Raw genomic sequence first — 21,687 nt, 5'->3', positions numbered from 1 at the left:
GCGCTAAATGAGGAGATGTCACTCCTCCCCTTATTTTATTTAACTATCGTCACCATTCACTGCAGTAACAAGCTGAACCCCACATGCGGTTGGGAACGGCCGTTAGCTTTAAACAGGTAAGCGTGAACGCTTTAGTAAACTGGGTAACACATACCGCTGTACTATTAAGAATAGCATGTTAACAAGCGCGCATGATGTCTAGGTTATGAGAGCGAGTTTTGTCGACTCATTTATTTGAACAAACATGCTGTCGAAAGTTAGGGACGTGGTCATTCAAATGTGTAAAGCCTAACAGCGTAACACGGAAGCTAGCGTTTAAGCGCCATCGCGCAACCCGGTACCATGAAACTAAATTAGTTATTTACAAATGTGCTTGGTTTAGAAGAAGCATTGTGTAGAATGGTAGATTATGTTTAGATGGGTGTAAAGAGCGTTAACGAATATATGACATTTAAAAACGAGGCCGAACAGCAATGTATGTAACAGGTTATAACTTTTTTATTTAAAACAACTGTGTATTATGATATGGTGTATTAATTGTAGGGCACTAGGTTAGTGCTGATAGTTTTGTGTATTGCGATAGACTGTTGGTAATGATTATTGTTTAAAACTTACAGATCCCTTGATAAAGGCGCGAGGCTGCGCCGAAATGCATTGGGAGGCCATTGAAGGCCACGTATTTGGCGATTAAAATGTGCACAAATTACAGAAAAGTATTCATGAAGATATTACTTGTGAAGTAACATTATGATATCTGGATAACTTATGAACAAAGAATAAAGAAACGACTCAACACAAATATATTTTTGTTCAAAAAACTTTATTGAAAAACGGTTGCGGATGCAACACACACTGGTGCCCAGGTACACGAGTTGATTATAGAACTTGTACATCTTTTAAGTATTCATCACACCCTTGAGTGGAGGGTGAACCCGGAGCACAGGAAGCGTGTGAACATTTCTGATTAACTTTAGCTGTGCTCGAATCACTTGTCTTTTGTTATTCATCAAATGTCGTCATATACCTGGGCACTGCTGGATATTATAGGTGTTTTTTTTCTATGTTGATGCTTGTCTCTGTGAGTATCAATGGAGACATGACTATACATATCTCCATACGAGTGGCTACTTATCGTAATATAATCACAATTCCCGTTGAGGTGCGGGATATTATTATAAAATACAAGTGATGATGGTGTAAAGGCTGACTTGTGCATGAAGAATTTTCACTACAAAGTGTTGCGATGTTCGGGATCTGAGGCTATCTCTTATTGGGAATATAGCAAGTCCTGCAACTATGGGGCTGTTAAATGAGATGTAAGTCTTGATATTGCAGATTTGACTTAATAAAAGGACTGTTAGGTCATCTAGTTAAATTAAGGACATACATGGATGGGCGGGATCCTGACTGACAGATTGTTGTCCTGTCATGATGGCATTATTGATTTAGTTTCTTAAGTGAAATCGGGAGATTGTATTTTAGAAGCGCGAACAAGCAAATAAATTTCGCGAACTTGCAAATTGCGGATTATTTGGCAATTTCGCGCGATTCGCGGAACGCGAAATTGCCAAAAATCCGCAAATTTCGTGAGCGTAACGAATTTTCAGCCCATGCTTAGTAAGACGGAAGTTTTCGGAACGGAGGTCATGGGTTTGTATCTCCCCTTTGCGATGTCTCATCTGCGCTTGTGCTGACTCTGTCCTGCGTGCCCCACAAATGTAGTTAACATAGAAAAAATAAAAAGGGACTGCTTTTAGAAAACTATGGAGAACCAAAGAAAATTTTTGGAGATCAAAAAAATTGTAAAAATATTTTTTGAAACTATTATGGAGATTGAAAAAAATCCTTTAGTATTCACTGTGTTATCTTTTTGTGTGTTTGCCTGGTAAATAGACATAATATCCCAAAAAATATATACAATGAACAGAATATCGAATCCAAAATATAGAATGGACATAATATCAAATGATTCAGAAAAGGGGGTGGTGATGGACAGAGCATCTGAATTCAGCAGAACACTCATACCCAGTCAAAAGATCAGGGCTTGATCCATCACCGTTTTTTAGCTCAATGCACCATCCCAGTTCAGAACCTGGCTACATGCAAATTAGTCTGTCCCTGGCCCAGTGCATCATGGGAACAGGGCAGACCAAACTACCAAGCCAATTCTTTACTGGAAAGGAAACAAGCTTCCGGGGACCGGTTTCTGGCATTGCAGCCGTCTTCGGCCCGGCTTGCTTGAATCCTGATGGTGCAGTGAGCAAGGGACTCATGTCTGAGAATACCCTTCCACTCCTATAGTGGCCAAAACGATTCAGAAAAGGGGGTGGTGATGGACAGAGCATCTGAATTAAGCAGAACACTCATACCCAGTCAAAAGATCAGGGCTTGATCCATCACCGTTTTTTAGCTCACTGCACCATCCCAGTTCAGAACCTGGCTACATGCAAATTAGTCTGTCCCTGGCCCAGTGCATCATGGGAACAGGGCAGACCAAACTACCAAGCCAATTCTTTACTGGAAAGGAAACAAGCTTCCGGGGACCGGTTTCTGGCATTGCAGCCGTCTTCAGCCCAGCTTGCTTGAATCCTGATGGTGCAGTGAGCAAGGGACTCATGTCTGAGCATACCCTTCCACTCCTATAGTGGCCAAAACGATTCAGAAAAGGGGGTGGTGATGGACAGAGCATCTGAATTAAGCATAACACTCATACCCAGTCAAAAGATCAGGGCTTGATCCATCACCGTTTTTTAGCTCACTGCACCATCCCAGTTCAGAACCTGGCTACATGCAAATTAGTCTGTCCCTGGCCCAGTGCATCATGGGAACAGGGCAGACCAAACTACCAAGCCAATTCTTTACTGGAAAGGAAACAAGCTTCCGGGGACCGGTTTCTGGCATTGCAGCCGTCTTCGGCCCGGCTTGCTTGAATCCTGATGGTGCAGTGAGCAAGGGACTCATGTCTGAGCATACCCTTCCACTCCTATAGTGGCCAAAACGATTCAGAAAAGGGGGTGGTGATGGACAGAGCATCTGAATTAAGCAGAACACTCATACCCAGTCAAAAGATCAGGGCTTGATCCATCACCGTTTTTTAGCTAACTGCACCATCCCAGTTCAGAACCTGGCTACATGCAAATTAGTCTGTCCCTGGCCCAGTGCATCATGGGAACAGGGCAGACCAAACTACCAAGCCAATTTTTTACTGGAAAGGAAACAAGCTTCCGGGGACCGGTTTCTGGCATTGCAGCCGTCTTCGGCCCGGCTTGCTTGAATCCTGATGGTGCAGTGAGCAAGGGACTCATGTCTGAGCATACCCTTCCACTCCTATAGTGGCCAAAACGATTCAGAAAAACGGGTGGTGATGGACAGAGCATCTGAATTAAGCAGAACACTCATACCCAGTCAAAAGATCAGGGCTTGATCCATCACCGTTTTTTAGCTCACTGCACCATCCCAGTTCAGAACCTGGCTACATGCAAATTAGTCTGTCCCTCGCCCAGTGCATCATGGGAACAGGGCAGACCAAACTACCAAGCCAATTCTTTACTGGAAAGGAAGCAAGCTTCTGGGGACCGGTTTCTGGCATTGCAGCCGTCTTCGGCCCGGCTTGCTTGAATCCTGATGGTGCAGTGAGCAAGGGACTCATGTCTGAGCATACCCTTCCACTCCTATAGTGGCCAAAACGATTCAGAAAAGGGGGTGGTGATGGACAGAGCATCTGAATTAAGCAGAACACTCATACCCAGTCAAAAGATGAGGGCTTGATCCATCACCGTTTTTTAGCTCTCTGCACCATCCCAGTTCAGAACCTGGCTTCATGCAAATTAGTCTGTCCCTGGCCCAGTGCATCATGGGAACAGGGCAGACCAAACTACCAAGCCAATTCTTTACTGGAAAGGAAACAAGCTTCCGGGGACCGATTTCTGGCATTGCAGCCGTCTTCGGCCCGGCTTGCTTGAATCCTGATGGTGCAGTGAGCAAGGGACTCATGTCTGAGCATACCCTTCCACTCCATTAGTGGCCAAAACGATTCAGAAAAGGGGGTGGTGATCGACAGAGCATCTGAATTAAGCAGAACACTCATATCCAGTCAAAAGATCAGGGCTTGATCCATCACCGTTTTTTAGCTCACTGCACCATCCCAGTTCAGAACCTGGCTACATGCAAATTAGTCTGTCCCTGGTCCAGTGCATCATGGGAACAGGGCAGACCAAACTACCAAGCCAATTCTTTACTGGAAAGGAAACAAGCTTCCGGGGACCAGTTTCTGGCTTTGCAGGCGTCTTCGGCCCGGCTTGCTTGAATCCTGATGGTGCAGTGAGCAAGGGACTCATGTCTGAGCATACCCTTCCACTCCTATAGTGGCCAAAATGATTCAGAAAAGGGGGCGGTGATGGACAGAGCATCTGAATTAAGCAGAACACTCATACCCAGTCAAAAGATCAGGGCTTGATCCATCGCCGTTTTTTAGCTCACTGCACCATCCCAGTTCAGAACCTGGCTACATGCAAATTAGTCTGTCCCTGGCCCAGTGCATCATGGGAACAGGGCAGACCAAACTACCAAGCCAATTCTTTACTGGAAAGGAAACAAGCTTCCGGGGACCGGTTTCTGGCATTGCAGCCGTCTTCGGCCCGGCTTGCTTGAATCCTGATGGTGCAGTGAGCAAGGGACTCATGTCTGAGCATACCCTATCAAATGGACATAATGTAGTGGTTAATAATATCGACATGCAGGTAAGTAATATCGCCTGTCAAAATATCAAAGTACATAATACAGGCATTAAAATATATTGAATTTTTAATAATATGGATTTTTTTAACATGTTTGTATATTAGTATGTATGTATGTTAGTATATGTGTTAAAAGTGTATATTATTTTTGTAATGTATGTTTAATTTTTTATAAAGTTACGAAATTTATGTAGAATATTTTTTGCGTATTTTCCTTCCGTAGCATGTTGTGGGATTATAGGGGAATAGGGTGGGAAGGAATTTAATCATAGTAAATTAAATATTAATTTGTATGAATTATTAATTAATTTTCATTTGATTTTGAGTTTTAGGTCTGTCGCGGGTTCTGGGCTTAAAGGGGAATAGGGTGGGAAGTAATTTAATCGTAATTAAGTAAATATTTTATTTTGTTTATTGGTAATGATAATTAATTTATTGTTAAGTGATTATTAATTGGTAATTAATTTTTATTATTTGGCAATTAATTATTATTAATGGATACTATATTAATTGTAATATTTTATTATATGGAGCGGGTTGTGGGTTCAGAGGGGAATAGGGTGAGAAGTAATTTAATTGTAATTAACTAAATAATTGTTATTATTTATTGGTAATTATAATTAATTCATGGTTAATTAATTATTATTTGGGAATTAATGTTTATTAATTGGTAATTCATTTTTATTAATTGATAATTATCTTAATTGTATTAATTTATTATATGGAGTGGGTTATGGGTTTATAGGGGAATAGGGTGGGAAGTATTTTAATTGTAATTTATTAATTGCTGAAATTATTTGTGTGTAATGATAATTAATGCACTGCTAATTATTAATTAGTAATTTCTTTTATTACTCATTAATTTTTGGTTTTAAAAATTAATTTGTTGGTAATAAATGTGTAATAGGTAATTAAGTTGTAGTACATATTATTTATTGGTAATTAATTAATTATGAAATAATTTGTAATTGGTCATTAATTTTAAATAACTATTTTGGGTATTGATAATTCATTTATTTTTATTTAAATATGACATTGTTACTTTCCCTACTGTTGCACTCTCTGGAGTGAGAATAGTAATTTTTACCCCTACGCTATCCAACGCTTTCCCTACTGTTCCACTCACTGGAGTGGGAATAGTAATTTTTACCCCTATGCTATCCAACGCCTTCCCTATTGTTGCACTCACTGGAGTAGGAATAGTCATTTTTACCCTCCCACTATCCAACGATTTCCCTACTGTTCCACTCACTGGAGTGGGAATAGTAGTTTTTACCCTCCTGCTATCCAACACTTTCCCTACTGTTCCACTCACTGGAGTGGGAATAGTAGTTTTTACCCCTACGCTATCCAACGCTTTCCCTACTGTTGCACTCACTGGAGTGGGAATAGTAATTTTTACCCTTCCGCTATCCAACGCTTTCCCTACTGTTCCACTTGCTGGAGTGGGAATAGTTAATTTTACCCTCCCACTATCCAAGACCGATGTAATTTATTTTTTTAGGTATTATATGTACTATTTAATAATTTTTACAGTTTTCAAATTAATTATAAGTATGTTTTAATTAATTATATTGATTATTTAATTAAGTTAATATTACTTGTAACATATTTAAAAAATTCTATATTTTTTACAAACTATATTTTAAACAACAATATTTTGTCTTCGATATTTTTGTACTTCCTTTTTGAAGATAGGCAGACGATATTTTGTCCATCAATATTTTGTCAACAATATTCTGTCCAAACGATATTCTGGTCGTCGATATTAAGTCAGTGATCCTGTTTGCCTGTATCCCATTTGGTTCTGAGATGATTTGAGGAGGGGCTACTTGTTGTGTAGATTGTCAGATTACTCTCAACTAAGTATAGAAAAGAGTTTTGTAGTGGGACTTGTAATGTTGAGAGAGGGCAATAAAGGCTATGGGGTGGTGTGAGTCCTCAGCTCAGTTCAATGTAAGCTCTTCAGCTAAAAGCAGACAGGTATTTTTGAGTTCAATATATTCTCACATAGTTGTTTTTAAGTCGGCAAAGAGAAACCCCCCTTTTATACAGAAATTAAATCTGTGTTTTTCGATCTCCATAATCTTTAAAAAAAATGTTTTACAATCTTTCGATCTCCAAAAAAGTCTGTCCACATTACAAGTCCCACTATAAACACACCATCCAGAAAGTAGAAGGACCAGTGGTGCAATGCAATGTTGCCCATTCCTTCCATGTCACAAAAACCTAAATATGACTGATGTCTGATGCATAAAATGAACATGCAATATGCACATGAATCTTGTGTGTCCTTGTGATTCTGACACGTTACTTAATACTGCTAATGAAGTGAGCCTACTCAGAATTAACGTATTGCATTGAATGCTTGATTAATGTCGAAGAGAAATGCATTTGATGATTAACAGTTAATTTGTCTTTAGAAATAAAATATGTCTCTAAATTAAACATATTTCTAATAAAGTGACTGATATGTATCAACGCTTTCATTGAATTGCTACTTCTAAAAAGGATTTATGAATAATAACACATATTATACTGAATAATGAGACATTTGCAATATGTAAGTCACTGTAAATCATCCTTCCATTTCATTGCTGAAGCTTTTTACTTGATTCATAAATGTATGCAATTTAGTCTGTGTAACAGCTAGAAATGTTGTTCTTAGCATTAAATGATCCTTGCATGTGTTAGATATTTGAATAGCTTAAACAATAAAGTTTCATCAATGTATGCATTAATGTTACACATATAAATTCTTGAATGCAATTCTCAACGTACAGTTTCATTGCTTGCTCTATGATTTAGTCAGTGGACTAAAAGGTACTAAAGAAATATTATATGCATTTATGTTTAAGTGTGAATATGCATATAAATTGTGCAATATAGAAGTTGATGTCTTAAGTTAGCTGCATTACACTAAAGGCCTGATTTGTGGTCCTATGAGAATTCATTACGCTTCTGCATTTTGCTGACTTCCTTACTTTGCAGGAGTTCTCACCAACTGCTAGTTTGAATTGATACATATCTTTACCCATGAATGTGGGACCTAAATGATGTTCCCATGTTCAGAATGTGTACAATGTTTCAGTCTAAATACCATGTGCATCAATATAAACTTTTGAAACAAATACAATGGATTACTATTGATGACGTACCCAAAGGGGAGTTAAAAACAAACTTTGTGGACCATAATATATCAGTTGCCATGGAAGAGGTGGCATGCATGCAGATGGAGATGCAGAGAGATGAGGACAGATGAGCAGACAGATGAAGTCGGACTTTCAAGATCAAGCTAGATTGCATTCTGAGCATCAGATATTAATGTTGTTATTCTGCATTCAGCTACAGAGTTGCTTGTTTGTTTGATTCTTGTTCACTTAAATTTCTTCAGGAGCCTCGGCCTCCCTGTTGCTATACAATATCTATAGAGTTTTATTTTAAGAATGATCTACTTAAACCGGATCTTTAATTTGAAATAAAAATTCTTAAATTTGGCTACCCATTCCTGGTCCGCATTGTGTAGCGAAACTGGTTGCACTGTTAATTGAATTTGATCTCCCCTCAGTGCAACTCAAAAAGGCCCATCGGAAGACCAAGTTAGGAAGTAAGTAAAGTGGTTGTAAATGATCCAGCCAGAGGAGTACATCCTCTGTAAAATTAAAAGGATGGGTACAGTACCGCTAGATTGAATCTGTTGGATCACCGGTTACCCCTCTGGCACATCCAACCCAAGGTATCGTCATCAGCAGAGCATCTGAGGACCTCAGGGTTCTGGATGGATAGTACTGCTGAAGCCTTCCATGAGGTATTTGGGACCAGATTTGTAAAGGGCTCTGTGGGCCAGAAACATTGTTTTGGAAAGAATATGCTTTGGTAATGGCAGGCAGTGAAGTTATCATCAGACGATAAGGTATTGACAGTTCATGTGGTGCCTTAAAAATTAAGCGGGCTGCCTCATTATGCACAATTGGTAAATGATTCACCACATATTGAGGAAAGCTAAGGTACAGACTAATAATATAATCCAACCTGGCTGAAATCAGGGTATGACTAAAAAAGTTTGAGTTTCAAAGGTAGTAGGTCCAAATATGTGAACACAGGTGTAAGAAACAAGTAGTCCTATGGAAAGCTGTGTGGAGCAGACTCTTAACCCATTAACCGCGACCGTTTTTTCGAGGCAGTGCGGCCGTTTTAAAGAACGGGCGGGGCTGCGTCGGCTGTTGAACGTGAGCAGCACCAGCCAGGTAGTGCTCCGAACGTTCAACGGCCGACGGCAGCACTTAACGGGTTAAACTCTGGCATGTACTCATCTCTATAGAGGCCTACTAATGATGAACAGACTCACGTCCACCTATGGCTGTTTGGAACTCAGATTTCACCCTCCCTCCCCAACAGCACTCATCACACCTACCTTTACATTGCATCATTACTCAAATAGGTCCCATTCCAGCTTTTATAATTTGATTTCCAATATTTGTTAGTGAGCAAAGAGGTGAGTAATGGTTGTGACACCGAATGCCCCAAAATCCAGCACACAGCGATCAAATGGCTGTAAATGAGTGGGCGGGAAAGACAAGTTTAGTGCACATAAAATGAATAAAAACAAAGGAAAAAAAAATACTATGGGGTCGATTAGGATGGCGGACGGAAATGGGTACTGTCCGCCATGGTCGTGGAAATTTTACTCCCGGCTGCGCCGCGGAGATTCCGCGGTTGGGATTAGGATAATCATGTCACGAAACTCCGACCGCGGTGGACGGATCATAACAAACACCGTCCGCGGTGGACGGAACACATCTAACTCTGTCCGCGGCGGACGGAGCCCAATGAACAACCCCCGCCGCGGACGGAAATGACCGCGGAAAAAAACACATGTACCGCCATACCTGTGAATACTCCGTGGCCGCAATTAGGATAAATCCGCCCGTACCACGGAACGCACAGCCATCCACGTCCGCGGCGGAAAGAATGCAACGATAAATAGTGCATCACTGCGGAAGGCCAACACGCACAACATCCCTAACGTCAAACAAATGTCAGAAAGTGTACCGCAAGTACAAAGCAAACATACGAACATTGACAAGGCCCCCCCGATACACCAACATCAAGCACAAGCCAGCATGACACGCCCCAAGTACCCAATAATGCACACTAGTCAACACGCCCACCTACCACCTGACTGCCAACAACCATTGAGACACGACTATAAAATGACACCCACACACTACAACAAACCTTTGCATCACAGCATTGCTGCTAGCAAGAGGCCCTAATCGAGATACAGCTAACTCACATAGAAGACACACAACCACCACCCTACCACACAAACACCCACCACACAATTCCTACACATCACACACCACACACCTGCACCCACCAACTAACTCAACCCACACACTGAGCACCACACACCATGGCACCCAAAAAAAACCCTAAATTCACGGAGACAGAGTTGAAGGTAATGGTAGATGAAATCATCCGTGTTGAGCCCCACATCTTCGGGGCCCAAGTCCAGCAGACGTCCGTGGCACAAAAGAACCAAATGTGGGACAGGATCGTCACTCGGGTGAATGCTTCAGGGACCGCGCCGAGGACGAAGCATGACATTCAGAGGCGGTGACATGACCTGAAGACCCGGGTGAAAGGCATCCGCGCAAAAAACGATGCAAGAGCCAATCATACTGGCGGAGGTACACCCCCGGAGCCCATACCCTTCACCGATTGGGAGGAGAAGGTGCTGGTGATACTTCACCCAGAGAGTCTAGACGGACTTGATGAAGGAGAAGAGGCTGGTAAGTACAAACAAAGCCCCACGATCAGTACGACATGGTCAGGCTCACACAACTGAGAAGACACATCACCTACGCCCCAAACCATGCACGTCGGACACCTACTCACAAACATGTACATGGCTACCAACAGGCCCCCATGTTCACGGGGAGGGTGGTGGTGGAGGGTGGGACGAGTGAGAGGTCCAAACTACAACTCCCAACAGGCCCCCATGTACACGGGGAGGGTGGTGGTGGTGGAGGGTGTGGTGTGTGAGAGGTCCAAACTACAACTCCCAACAGGCCCCCATGTTCACGGGGAGGGTGGTGGTTGTGGAGGGTGTGGTGTGTGGGGTGTGTGCAACAGGACACAGAAATGTTTTCAAATCGATATGAACATGTAATGTCCACATTACTGACCAGCTCTATCTTGTCCCTCAGGTGATCGTGAACTGACTGGGGAAACCAGTACCCGGCCGCAAGCCTCGCCTCCCACACATACCAGACTCTCTGGTGACGAGGACACAGGCAGCTCCGGTGCGGAGGATGGAGCGGGACCAAGCACACAGCCAGGGCCATCTGGCTCACAGGGACTCCCGGGCCCGACAACCGTCGCATGTGTGACTCCATGTTCACGGGGAGGGTGGTGGTGGTGGAGGGTGTGGCGTGTGAGAGGTCCAAACTACAACTCCCAACAGGCCCCCATGTTCACGGGGAGGGTGGTGGTGGTGGAGGGTGGGGTGAGTGAGAGGTCCAAACCACAACTCCCAACAGGCCCCCATGTTCACGGGGAGGGTGGTGGTGGTGGTGGAGGGTGGGGTGAGTGAGAGGTCCAAACTACAACTCCCAACAGGCCCCCATGTACACGGGGAGGGTGGTGGTGGTGGAGGGTGTGGTGTGTGAGAGGTCCAAACTACAACTCCCAACAGGCCCCCATGTTCACGGGGAGGGTGGTGGTTGTGGAGGGTGTGGTGTGTGGGGTGTGTGCAACAGGACATAGAAATGTTTTCAAATCGATATGAACATGTAATGTCCACATTACTGACCAGCTCTATCTTGTCCCTCAGGTGATCGTGAACTGACTGGGGAAACCAGTACCCGGCCGCAAGCCTCGCCTCCCACACATACCAGACTCTCTGGTGACGAGGACACAGGCAGCTCCGGTGCGGAGGATGGAGCGGGACCAAGCACACAGCCAGGGCCATCTGGCTCACAGGGACTCCCGGGCCCGACAACCGTCGCATGTGTGACTCCAGCGACACCTGCCTCTGTGATCTGCATAGTCCCCACCACCACCACCACCACCAGTACCACCAGTACCACCAGTACCACCAGTACCACGACTCCTGCCTGTGCCACCCAGCCTAACCCAGCGCACGATGCAGGTCCATCGGCCTCACACCCAAGCAGGGTGAGTGGGCCACAAAGGAGAGAGGCGACGGGACATCAGGCAATAAGGCGAGCCACACCCCGCCGTACAGAGGAAGGACAGCTACCCCATCCTGTGGCAGAGTCCCTACAAGCCCTTGCCAGGTGCCAGGCGTCGTACGACCGTTCCCAGGAACATGCAGATCGTGCACACCAGGACTCAGTGGACAACACCAACATGTTGCGCGAAATCTCTGGGTACCTTGGCCAGATCGTGCACATCATGGGCCAACAGACAACAATGTGGAGGGAATGGATTGGCCGGAACAACCCACCCCCCCTCCACCAATTGTCGTAGCGCCACCGCCACCGTCACCTCCACCTCCACCGTCAACTCCGCCTCCACCGCCACCGTCACCTCCGCCTCCACCGCCGCCGCCACCACCTGTGCCCCTGGTGACGGATGTGGCCCATGACCAACCTGCACCCCCAGCTGACTCTGTTCCACCTCAGAGACGGAGGGGCCGCCTGAGGCTGGAAGTGGGTGAGAGCAGTGTTGGAGCGCCATCCACACGCTCCAAGAGGGGCCGCCAATGACTTTGTCACTGCCTGTGCCAGACATTCACCCTGCAAAGTATCCTGTCCCGCATAGACAATCATAGCCACTGGTCTGCTGGACTAGCCTGACACCCCCCAATGTGGTGTCAGCACGGACATTTCATCTGCCATTACCTTCAACTCCAACTCCCTCCCCACCCACTTACTTGTAAATATTCACCAGCACAAAAGCACAACCTGTAAATAAATTTCACTTACACACTCAATGATGTTTTGCCTCCATGTTTATTCACATGATTGCCTTCAGAAACAGACGTAAACAGGTGCAGGGATCCTAGTCGTACATGATCATGGCGCTGCGGGAGTGACCTAGGGAAAATCAGAGACAGCAAACACACGTCAGGAAACAGATTCACACACATCACAACACACTGCACAGCAACATTACACAAACTACACTCATCACTAAAGCATGGGATGAGAGGACACACATCATGGAGACTTGTATGTCCAAAGAAATGAAGACACACATATGCAACCATCACAAACAAGAACACACAGCTGATGCCCCCCACATCCACACAACACCAGCAAACATACATAAGGCATTGTCAACTGGCACAAGAGGTAGTTACTCACATTCAAGGGAAGTAGCGATCAATGAGCTGGCGCCTCTGGTCCACACCTTCCTCCTCACCACTATCCTCATCAGTCGACATGGGTGGGATGGGAGGCCGAGGAACTTCTTCGTCTTCAGGGTCCAAGAGCAGTTCAATGTCATTGCGCACTGCCAGGTTGTGGAGCATGCAGCAGGCAATCACGATCCTGCATACTTTTCCTGGTGAGTAAGGCAGGGCCCCTCCAGTCTTATCCAGGCACCTAAACCTAGACTTTAGCAGTCCAAAGGTACGTTCGATCACTCTCCGTGTCCTTCCATGTGCATAATTGTAGCGCATTTCACCCGCTGTCGTAGGATTACGTAGGGGACTCAGGAGCCAGGGCCTGTTTGGGTACGCCGAGTCGCCTAAGTAGGGGGATGACAGACACAAATATCACAACAAGAAATGGTGGTTACCCCATGCCACACAGAGATCACAAAAGTCCCCACTGCACACTCACCAACAAGCCACGCTTGACCGGGTCGCAGATTTGCCATCAGTTGGGGGACAATGCTGCTCCGCATGATGTGGGTGTCATGTGCGGACCCAGGAAATCTTGCACACACATGGGAGATGATGTTGTTTGCCAGGCACACCACCTGCACGTTCAGCGAATGGAAGTGTTTGCGATTCCTAAAAACCTGCTCACGTGCCCGTGGTGGAATGATAGCGATATGTGTGCCATCAATTGAACCCACAACGTGTGGTATGTGGCCCAGTGCATAGAAGTCTGCTTTGACAGCTGCCAACTCTTCCGCCCGTGGGAAATGTATGTAGTCATTCTTGTACAGCATCATAGCTCTTAAAACATCCCGAAGTACCGTGCTGAACATGGACTGTGACATCCCCCCGGCATATCCAACTGTGTACTGAAAGGTGCCAGTAGCAAAAAAGTGTAGGGCAGCCATCACCTTTGCTGTGGGTGTAATGGAACCAGGATAAGTCCTTCGTGGCTGCAGATGAGGAGACAATTGGGCAACAAGCTCCATCAACCGTCGTCGATCCAGCCGGAATTTCCTAATCACCTCCTCGTCAACCATATCCTCCAGCACAGTGTATGGCCGATGCACATTTGGAGCTCTCCTGTGTGGGAGAGAAATGTAACTTGGGTCAACTTACAAACGACGCATACGTGTGCAACTCCATCACATGTGAGCCAACATTAGCAACAACAACTTTTCTAGGGAGAATGGACATATGTGTGACATCTCTGATACTCTATACAATACGTAGTGCCCCTTTAACAAAGTGCAGCCACTTGCAACAGGAAGTGTGTCAACGCAACGTAGTCACATGTGAACCTTACTGACAATACGTGTGTCTTTACCCTAATGTTTAATAGCCACATCACAGACACACATGCAAGTGCATGCACACAAACGATAATGATACACACGCACCATGTCATCATGCACCAATGCCAACACCAATAATGTTGTCCATACGATAATTACATGCATGGTGACACAACGTCCAAAACACATACACTGAATGCATGTGTACCACCACCACTGTAGTCACCTCGCCAGAACCACACACTGATAACAGATGCATACTTTGGCCATACAGCCGTGATGTACTGTGTAGTTGTGAAGATGTTATAACGTTTGTAGGGTCACACCCGACGTCAACACGTCCAAATGCACATCTGTTGCCCATTGTGTGCCCACCGATGGGCATAGTATGGACACACATGCAATAGTGTATGACATATGACCTTTCCCTATCACGCTCACAACCCTCATGACGCAACTGCACACAACACATCACGGTGCAGCGTCTGACAAGATAACATAATTGGCGCCGCCATGGCGGTGCACAACTTCCGCTATTTCCCAAAGGCCATACGCGGCCAGCGTCCCTCTTCCCATTGGCTGCATGTGCACGGACCGTCACGGGCACACATCGGCAACTGCACGTGCAACCTTCAGGCACGGATGCTTCAGTTGCAACAATGTTCTATCACTGGCGCCACCATGGTGGTGCACGTACTCAGCGGGGGAGGTGCAGGCCTATACACCCTTTAGATGTACTCAAAGGACATGCCAGTTCATGACCCCCCTTACAGTCACATTGCATCATCCACCGTACACCGGCCGGAGCGGCCGGGCCTAGGACGGCTGTGCCGGCCATGTCCACAACCGCCGTGCCAGGCCATGTACACAACTGCCGTGCCAGGCCCGGACTGGCACGGCGGTTGTGTACATGGCCTTGCACGGCGGTTGTGTACATGGCCTGGCACGGCGGTTGTGTACATGGCCTGGCACGGCGGTTGTGTACATGGCCTTGCACGGCGGTTGTGTACATGGCCTGGCACGGCGGTTGTGTACATGGCCTGGCACGGCGGTTGTGGACATGGCCTTGCACGGCGGTTGTGTACATGGCCTGGCACGGCGGTTGTGGACATGGCCTGGCACGGCGGTTGTGGACATGGCCGGCACAGCCGTCCTAGGCCCGGCCGCTCCGGCCGGTGTACGGTGGATGATGCAATGTGACTGTAAGGGGGGTCATGAACTGGCATGTCCATTGAGTACATCTAAAGGGTGTATAGGCCTGCACCTCCCCCGCTGAGTACGTGCACCGCCATGGTGGCGCCAGTGATAGAACATTATTGCAACTGAAGCATCCGTGCCTGAAGCTTGCACGTGCGGTGGCCAATGTGTGCCCGTGACGGTCCGTGCACATGCAGCCAATTGGAAGAGGGACGCTGGCCGCATATGCCCAATCGCAAGTAGCGGAAGCAGTGCACCACAACAACAGGGCCAGTCATTGGCCCATTTCACGAACACGCTTTCAGGGCTGACCAATTGCTGGCGACGTATGCCACTGACACGTGCTGAGGGCCCTATATATGTGTGTTGTCCAAAAGCACACATCCTACCCTGGGAACCAGTGCTGCCTGTTCACCTCGACCTGCTGCTGCTGCTGAGCTGACCAACGACTGCTGCCTGTGACCATCACCTCGACCTGCTGCTGCTGCTGAGCTGACCAACGACTGCTGCCTGTGACCATCACCTCGACCTGCTGCTGCTGCTGAGCTGACCAACGACTGCTGCCTGTGACCATCACCTCAACCTGCTGCTGCTGCTGAGCTGACCAACGACTGCTGCTCTAGTCCCATACTCCGTGATCTTGCTATGTCGAGAGGCAAAGAGATCCGGTCTCGTCCCTTCACCGCCACGGAGCTTGATGTCCTCGTGGACGGTGTGCTCCGAAACTATGGACGACTCTACGGCGCACCCGGACGGGTGGTAAGTGCAGTGTGGGACATGTTGGTGTGCATGAGGGGGCAAAATGATCGTGCATACTGCTATCTTAGCTGTGTACTGTGGGCTCGACATATGTTCCGGATTGTGCATGGCTGCTGACAGATACGTGTTGCCCCTATGTGTGTGACAGGCCAACTGTCCACTGACTTACACCCTTTTGTCTCCCATCATGGTAGGTCAAGCTGCACCTTCGCAAGGATGTGTGGAGGAGCATTGCGCGGGAAGTACGGGCATTGGGGGTGTGCAACAGACGACATACACACTGCCACAAACGCTGGGACGACATTTCCAGGCTGAGTAAGAATGTAGCGGAAGTGACACTGGGGATGATTCCAAGGACGCCCCGTCTGGCACGACGCTCCATGACCCCTCTCATGCACCGTATCATTGCAGTGACGCATCCTGAACTGTCCGAACGTCTGAGTGTCGATCAACAGCAAACTAGCGGTGAGCATACTGTCTGTGTAGGAAACTTGTGAGCGCAATGCATGTATTGGTGCACAGACACAATATTGAGTTCCGTGTTGCGTATGTATCTCTGTGATGCCATGTTGGTCCCATTGGGTGGGTGTCATTTGACATCCAGGTCCGCAATGTTGACACGCCAATTGCTTAGTAGTTGAGTGTTGAAGCACATCCCCTAGTGGTCCATGGCCCCATGGCAGGAAATGTGTGCAGATGTACGTGCTCCTGCCCTGTCCGCATGCTGTACATGTGTCACGGCCACCAACGCTTATGTAATGTGAGGATGACTGGTAGAGGTGGGCCGTGTGCAGGATGGGGGCTACAATTACTTTGTCAGCTATGGAATTTGGCAATCCTTGTACTTCTGTACGTGAGTGTGCCCATGACTTACACCTCTTTTATGTGCATTTCAGCTATGACATAGGACACACGGCCACAGACGGAGGAGAACAGTCGAGGAAATGAGTCCGGGTCAGACTTCGCACACATGCAGACCGACACAGAGGAGGGCAGCGCCGGAGAGGGGGACAGGACCGTCCCTGAGGACTCGCATGTGGAGACACCATCGTCCTCATCTTCGGAAACTCTTGGTGAGCCTGCACTGTTGTCACAGACTGGGAGTGGGCAATCATCACCTTCTGTCGGAAGACAGCACACAGGGCCCATACTTCCGCCAACAGCACCATGTACTGTTCGTGGCCGCAGGAGTAGGGGGAGCAGAGTGGCGTTCGGTGCAGGCACCGCTGCCCCTGCCATGGTGAGCCAAAATGCACTGTGTGCTGAGGCCGTTGATCTGCTGCGACAGCTGTGTGTGGGGCAGACCATTATGACAAATGCTTTCCAAGACCATGATAGGAAGTTGGGGCAGGTGGTGGCATTCATGGAAGGGATGCATGGCGATCTTGCTGGTCTACACAGGACAGTGCAGTCATTGGCAAGCAGTATGTCGTCTGCAATAGTACAGTCGCATGGACAGGGTGCTACTTCTGTTTCCCCATCTACACCACTGGATGTCTCAGGGGGTAGTGATTATTCAGAGCAGGACTCAAATACAGGTTATTGCACTAGAAGCAGTGTCAGACAGCACGTCAGGGCACGCAGGGCACAGACCCCATCCCCTAGATCAGCTAAATCTGTTCACAAAGACAACGTCAGATACACTGGAGTACACACACACGATCCACACGTGTTGTTGGGGGACATGCCTTCAGGAGCTACACAGGCATTCAACACAAAAGGTACTCCCAAGGCAAGGGATACTCACAAGTCCATGGACAGTCCCTTGGACAAGGCCACTCAAAAGACAAAGGACCCTCCTAAGAGCAGGGAGACTCCCAAGGGCAGGCCCACAACAGAGGAAAGGGACCCTACCAAGGACAACGACAGTCAGAAGACAAAGGCTCCTCCTAAGAGCAGGGAGACTCCCAAGGGCAGGCCCACAACAGAGGAAAGGGACCCTCCCAAGGATAAGGACAGTCAGAAGACAAAGGCTCCTCCTAAGAGCAGGGAGACTCCCAAGGACAGGCCCACAACAGAGGAAAGGGACCCTCCCAAGGACAAGGACAGTCAGAAGACAAAGGCTCCTCCTAAGAGCAGGGAAACTCCCAAGGACAGGCACACAACAGAGCAAGGTCCTTCTCCCAAGGCCAGGGACACACACAGAGAGCAGGTGTCTACTGGAGACAGGTGCACCACAGACGACAAGTCTGCTGGCAGGAACAGGGCGGCGACCAGGGCACAGGCAAAATCCAGAGACAACACTCCACCTAAGGATAAGGCACATCCTACGGACAAGGCTTCTAGCATGGACAATGACGCAATCAAGGACAGGCATACTTCACCCCTGGCTGCACTGAGGCTGATGTTTTCAAATGAACGCCAAACAGATGTCTCCGCGGCGGAGTCCCCCCATACCTCCACTCCCATCCGGCCCAGTCAGAAGCAGAGGAGGGAGTCCCCTGTTGTTGCATCCCCCATTACACATGATTCTGAGTCCAGGCGCCAGGCACACAGCAAACGACAAGCAGGCTCCAGCACGTCCCCAGAAACCCGATCCCCGGCTGCAGATGCTCCACCTATGGTGGGTGATAATTCTTTAGAGTCCCCACCACTTGGCAGTCCTGTCCTGTCCAGGGTGCACTCACACATCCCTAAGAAACGCAGACACACACCATTGACACCTGCCCACCCCGATGTCGCTCAAGGTCAGCTATCCCCAGCTCCCAGGGCCACCCTGCCTCCTGGCCCATACAGCCCTGTGGCTCATCATTTCAGTGGTCCCAGTGGCGCAAGTGCAGTTGACTCTCATGTATCAGATAGTGGCACTGTGTCTGTTGTTGGCTCTCATGCATCATGTAGTGGCACAGTCTCTGTTGTGCCCTCTCCTGTTGCTGGTCCTGGCAGTGTATCTGGGTCTATGGCTCACGTGTCAGTGAGTAGATCTGTGGCTGTGTTGCACACTCCTGTTTCTGGTGCTGGCAGTCTGTCTGGGTCAGTGGGTCACGTGTCAGTGACTACATCTGTGGCTGTGTCTCACATTCCTGTTGCTGGTGCTGGCAGTGTGTCTGGGTGTGTGGCACATGTGTCTGTCACTCGGGCTGTGGCTGTGTCTCACACTCCTGTTGCTGGTGCTGGCAGTATGTCTGGGTCCGTGGCCCATGTGTCTGTCACTCGGGCTGTGGCTGTGTCTCACACTCCTGTTGCTGGTGCTGGCAGTATGTCTGGGTCCGTGGCCCATGTGTCTGTCACTCGGGCTGTGGCTGTGTCTCACACTCCTGTTGCTGGTGCTGGCAGTGTGTCCGAGGCAGGTAGTTCACGCAGTCCCCCTGATTCTGTGATGTGAGGTGCTGATCACTTCACTCAAATGTTATTTCACATGGTGTGTCCATTGAGAACTGCGTTGCACTCTTGTGGTCCCTGGGACGGGTTGGTTGGGACACGTACTTGTGCTGCCTCTGATGTACCTGCTCTGTACTCCGCAATGCCCTGTTGATGTTCTGATGCTGCATTCTGCCCTCTCACGTGCTGCCTCTGATGGACATGTTCAGTGCTATGGACTGTAGATGCACTTAGCCCCTCTCGCGTGCTGCCTCTGATGTAGCTGCTCTGTACTTCACAATGCCCTGTTGATGTTCTGATACTGCATTCTGCCCTCTGATGTGCTGCCTCTGATGTACCTGCTCTGTTGGGCACAATGCCCTGTTGCTGTTCTGATACTGCATTCTGCCCTCTGATGTGCTGCCTCTGATGTACCTGCTCTGTTGGGCACAATGCCCTGTTGCTGTTCTGATACTGCATTCTGCCCTCTGATGTGCTGCCTCTGATGTACCTGCTCTGTTGGGCACAATGCCCTGTTGCTGTTCTGATACTGCATTCTGCCCTCTGATGTGCTGCCTCTGATGTACCTGCTCTGTTGGGCACAATGCCCTGTTGCTGTTCTGATACTGCATTCTGCCCTCTCACATGCTGCCTCTGATGTACCTGCTCTGTACTCCGCAATGCCCTGTTGATGTTCTGATACTGCATTCTGCCCTCTCACATGCTGCCTCTGATGTACCTGCTCTGTACTCCGCAATGCCCTGTTGATGTTCTGATACTGCATTCTGCCCTCTCACATGCTGCCTCTGATGTAGCTGCTCTGGTGCCCACTTTGCCCATGCTCACGCATACACTGTGATTATACCCCTATTATGTACAATAAAGGTAGTCTATCAAGTCTCGTGGTTTGTCGTTGTCATTCATGCTTGCGTACTACAAATGTGTATTTCTATTTGCTTCTCATCAGTGGTTTGGGTAACATGACACTCCCCCTCCCTACGTCACGACCCTTGCAGGTATTCCCCTCCAGACAGCCAATGGTTTGTGCCTTACCTGCGTCGGCGTCGATGGTGGGCCAAGACTAGGAAGTGGTGGATCGCGAAGAGCATCGGGAAAGCGTGTAGCGCTGGGTCCATGGTGGCGAGCAGCTTGTGGTGGGTCTCTCTGCTGTGTCTCTTTTCCTCGCTGTGGGGAATCCACCGTGTTCAGACAGGTTGTGTTTCCGCTGCGGTTTTATGTGTATTTTCCGCCATCTTGATTTGGGGGACGGTCTTAGACGTCAGTACGTACGGCGGAGCCTCCGGATGTGTTCCGTCTGCCGCGTGGTCGTGTGTAGTTCGACGGCGGTGCGTGCTTTTCCGTCGCGGACGGAAATTTGACACGTTTTCCTATCCTGATATGGCGGACGGAGTTCCCACAGCAGGCGGACACGGAAAAGGCTTTTTCCGCCTACTCCAGGGCCGCGGTGGCTCTTCCGTCCGCCATCCTAATGAGCCCCTATATGTTTTGTGAGGAAACATTGGTGCTTATACTGAAAATTCTCCAAAATCCAAGAGTACAATGGCTGGAAACCCAGATAGAACTAATGACCAATCCTTCAGGGTTGTTTCAGGGGGCAGGTCTCTGGTGTCTCATATATACATACATACATACATACATACAGAAGCATTATTTGTGGGTGCAAGTCTGTCCTGCTTCTGGGAAAAGGCAAATATGATATATATATTTGAAGATTACTGGTCCTCATAGTTGGGACCCCACAGATTCGGTGCTGTCACAGGTGAGATACCCAAAAATTTCCCAACCATTCTCCAAAGACTTGAGACATGCACTTCAGTACACCAATGAGCAGTCAGGCATGAGATGATAATTGGAATTTAACCCTGTGCAACACCAACAACATCCCAACGTGTTTCGGCGTTTCACACGCCTTGGTCACGGACGGAAGGAAGCCATGGCAACATTCCTAAAATAGTGAAGAGGTGTGAACATAAATGATGGGTAAGGGCACAGCAGGTTATACAAAATACAAGTGGATGCAGCA

Source organism: Lissotriton helveticus, chromosome 4_1 (assembly GCF_964261635.1).
Source record: "Lissotriton helveticus chromosome 4_1, aLisHel1.1, whole genome shotgun sequence".
NCBI lineage: Eukaryota > Metazoa > Chordata > Amphibia > Caudata > Salamandridae > Lissotriton > Lissotriton helveticus.
The sequence above is the reverse complement of the archived record's forward strand: the minus strand, read 5'-3'. Positions refer to the sequence as shown.